The sequence below is a fragment of the Carlito syrichta genome, unplaced genomic scaffold (genome assembly GCF_000164805.1).
Source record: "Carlito syrichta isolate Samal-C Ts95f unplaced genomic scaffold, Tarsius_syrichta-2.0.1 Scaffold200239, whole genome shotgun sequence".
In the NCBI taxonomy this organism is placed as follows: Eukaryota; Metazoa; Chordata; class Mammalia; order Primates; family Tarsiidae; genus Carlito; species Carlito syrichta.
The window spans coordinates 8,160-12,406 of record NW_007144335.1 but is presented as its reverse complement, the minus strand read 5'-3'; the positions used below and the strand labels follow the sequence as shown (position 1 = coordinate 12,406).

The window sequence follows — 4,247 nt, the reverse complement described above, 5'->3', positions numbered from 1 at the left end:
CTGTAGAGTGACCCAGCACTCAACTCTTTTGACCCATGTCCCTTAGAGGTGTCTTCCAATACTCTAAGTCTGCAAACTTTCCAAAATTTTTGGGATTTGTGTGTGCATTTCCTATAATGACTATGGAATGACCTGCACTATGAATGCACTACTATTTGCCCTGGGTCATATGTGACGCCTGACATTACTTATAATGTGAAAAGAGTGTATGAGCATCCTAGACTCAAATAATTCTAAATATACAGAGATGGTACAGTAACTGATTATTCCACTGAGTGATCGGGGCATGTGAATAATTCAGAGCCTCAGATTTGAGACCGTATGTTTGGGTTAGTGTCTTGGTTCTTAGGAGCTCATAAGTTTGGACACGTTTATCTCTGTGTCTTTTTTGCTCTGCCCTGAGAAAGCTCATAGTACATAAACCATGCCATATGTCTGTGGTGATTGTTGAGTGATTCAAAGTTTGTAATGTGTACAATATAAAAGCTCATGATGCTTAACTACCAGTGAAATATTCTTGCTAGTATTTTTAACTCTGCTTATGGCTTAGATCAACAGCCTTGGATTCTTGTCTCATAACCAAGAAGACTAAGGAACATGGACACCAAAAGGATGAGTGAACAAAAGGAGTTTGTTAAGCAACAAAACTCTCCAGCAAAAGAGAGAGGGGCCTGAAATGAGTTACCAGTGCTAGGAATTTGTTTGGTTTATCTTATTGTTTCTGGGGCCATTTCTCTCATTTACATGTTATCCACCCCTTACTTCCTGAGATCTAGCTTGTATTGTGCATGTGGGTCCTTGTCCAAAGTTACTCCAACTTGAATATTACCCATAAGTACCACAGAAAACTTCACTGGGGGGAAGGGAGCTGAAAGCACAATGCAAATACTGTGCTAATGATACTATAATAAGCTGAGGTCAAGTCAGGACATTCAGCTAAGCTACTACACCTGCATTTAAGTAGCCATAGTCCTTTTAAGCAGTATATCCTGGGTTGAGAGTATGTTCTCAACCACATTAACTACATTTTCAGCTAACAGTTACATAATAGGGGAAGTACAGGGGCCTTCTTGCGGTGTTATGTCTCCTCGAGACCGTCCCTCTCTATCTGCCTAACCAGCTTCTATCTCCCCTCTCATTCCCTCCTCTGGACTGGAATCCCTACACGTCATTAGGGGGCAGGAGTGATGACCACTCTGGCTTTTTCAAGCTATGAGGGGGTATTGTACCTGTGGCAGCAAGGGATTCTCCAAAAGATGATCTAATGGGCCTGGGAAGAAGGATTCTGTCATGCAGGGTCCCATCTGCATCACCATTTGAACTGTGATGGGTTCTAAACGAGAATAAACAAATTTTATAAGAAGGCGTAATATGCAGTGTCCAAAAAGCAGTGCCAGAAAGATTATGATTAGGGAACCCAAAGAAGTAAATTATCATTTGATTAAAGGGAAGAGCATTAATTTGAACCACCATGAGTTAGTGGCTTACTGTTTGAGTTCTATTGTTCGTTCTTGAAGTCTGCTGGCTTCATTTGGACAATATCTGATTGATTGATATAAAAGCAACATTTCTTCTGAAGGAACACACATAGTCCTCCCTTTCGGGCTGTTAGAAGGTCAAGTCCCCTTCTGTTTTGGAGTACTACCCCCGCTGGTGAATTTATTTGCCTTTGACTATTGGTTATGGAGATGTGAATGCCTTCTAAGGTGTTATAAAGGACAGTGTGGACATTGTGGGTAGAAGGTGCCCGAGATAAGATACACATGCCATGCCTGTGCCTATGGCAGTTGAGATGCCTAATTCGGTTGGCAAGGATGGTAGATATATGACCCTTTTTGTTTGGAGAGCAGAGGAGGAGATTGAAGCTACTAGAGGAATGTGGATAGTTTCATTATCAGATAGCATACTGAAGTCTGGAATTTGGTATATTAAAGCACAAGTGCCTGACCAATTGGCAGGTAGTCAGAAATAAGAAGAAGTTTCACATAGAAAAAACGTTCCTGGGGTGGAAAGACAGAAGCTATAGTTGATGGTGGCCAACCATGTTAAGACTCCTTAGCTGTACTCCCTTATGGAGTAGCTGTCTGCTAATGTAGCTCCAGTGAAAGCTTGGAAGGGTACGTCTTTAAGGGAGACAGTGAATTCTGATTGGTTATGTAGAGAAAGGAAGAAATTGGAGATATTGATAACTGCTGGGTGAGGAATAGAAGATTGTGAGAGCGTGAGAAACACGCATGTGGCGAAGTTTGTACATTTTCTACATGCCATTCCTGCTATATGTATACATGGTTGATGGCATGCACAAAGGAAGGGGAAGTGAGTAGCCTGAGAGCAAGGTTTATTCATGACAATGGATTGAGAGCCAGAATAGCAAATTTTGTTTTGTAGGGTTTGGTGAGGGATGGTGGGTGAGTGTGAACGATGGTGGGTGAGTGTGTATTTACAAAGGTGTGGGGATAGAGTTCCTAGGAAAGTTGCATGGGAGGGGTTAGGAAACGAGCATCTGAGACATAGAGGTGCTAGAGCGGTTAGCATGGTTTGAAAGGAGATGGGTCCCCTTTCCTTTCCAAGATTGGAAGTTTAGAATCTTTAGGCAAATAGGTTAAGGTTTGTTGTATTCCTGGATATGTTTGTCTGTAATAAAGGTGTGTACCTGATTGTGTAAATCCCACCCCTCAAATTGCAGAAAATGTTTTTAAGCAGGTCAGGTTATTAAAAGGTTCTAGAAAAGGATCTGCTTTATATGTAAGGCTTTATATGTTCATACCAGTTTAAACATCTGCTTTATATGCTCATACCAGTTTGGGCCCAAGTAATTAAGTCAGATGGAATGGATATAAAGTGCTCAGTGTGAGTTGGCATGCATCTCCAGCAGTGAGATACAAGTGAAGGGTGTGTTTTGTTTAGAAATTGATATGTGAGATTGATGAGAGGAGTCCAACTTTCAGGGGGTAAAGTGAATGGAAATATAAGTGTGAGGAGGCTAGAATTAGATAAAAGTCCAATAGGGGAAAGGGTTAAACTTCATGGTGAGGCGGTAAGGAGGTCAGAAAACAAAATGCACACTATATAGGAGTACCAAATCAGGGGAGAAATCGAGGAGATCACTTTGTAGTCAGAGGTCATTTCAGGGAGAAAGGAGGCCAGGTCTAGATGAAGGATATATAATATATACTGCTGACCAAGAGGATGTAATGGAAAAGGTGGTATAAGACTTGTGGTCGTTCTAAATGCTAACTTTTCCACTAGCTAGCTGTAGAGTTCAGAGCATCTATTCTATCTGCAAAGGGACAACAATAGCCTATCTTACAGGAGGATTTATGCAGGTTAAGTGAGGATTCCAGACAGCATTGGAAAAGACACAGAAAAGGCCTGCCAATCTATCTATCCTCTTCATGATGTCTTTGTTAGAAAAGTAAAAATGCTGAAGAAGCCCAAGTTTGAATTGTGAAAACTCATGGAGCTGCATGGTGAAGGTAGTAGTTCTGGAAAAACTACTGGGGATGAGACAGGTGCTAAAGTTGAACGAGCTGATGGATATGAACCACCAGTCCAGGAATCTGTTTAACATCCAGGTTTTAAGATTGACAAATAAAAAGTCCTATTTGTAAAAAAAAAAAAAAAAGAAAAAAAGAAATCCCGCCAGGCCCGCCCCGCCCCGCCTGCCCCTGCGCCGGCCGGAAGGGCGATCTCCCTACCTTCACTCGGCGCGGGGATGGCGGCGGCGGCGACAGCGGCTCCGGGGAACGGCGGCCCAGGCGGGGCCCCTGGCTGGAGCAGGAGACGGCCCGCTGGCTGTGCTGGGACAAGAATCCTTTAACGTTGGAGTCCGTGAAGCGACTGGTAGCAGAAGGCAATGAAGAAGAGCTGCACAGATGTTTTGGGGCCCGGATGGAGGTCGAGACAGCTGGCCTGCGAGCTGCCATGGGAGTAGGAACCTCCTGCATGAACGACTTGACCATCATCCAGACTACGCAGGGATTTTGCAGATACCTGGAAAAACAATTCAGTGACCCGAAGCAGAGAGGTGTCGTGATCAACTTTGACGCACGGGCCCATCCTCCCAGTGGCGGCAGCAGCTGAAGGTTTGCCCGACTTGCTGCGACCATGTTCATCAGTCAGGGGATTCCTGTATACCTCTTTTCTGGCATAACCCCAACCCCTTTGTGCCCTACACAGTATCACATCTGAACTCTGTGCGGGGATCATGGACACCGCTTCCCACACCCGAAGCAAGATAATAGCTA

The 4,247-nt window shown here is 43.8% G+C and overlaps 1 pseudogene; it reads left to right on the top strand.

Moving 5' to 3' along the window:
- The first annotated feature begins 3,467 nt into the window (after window positions 1-3,467).
- Window positions 3,468-4,247, top strand: part of LOC103253099 — a 2,206-nt pseudogene continuing 1,426 nt past the window's right edge.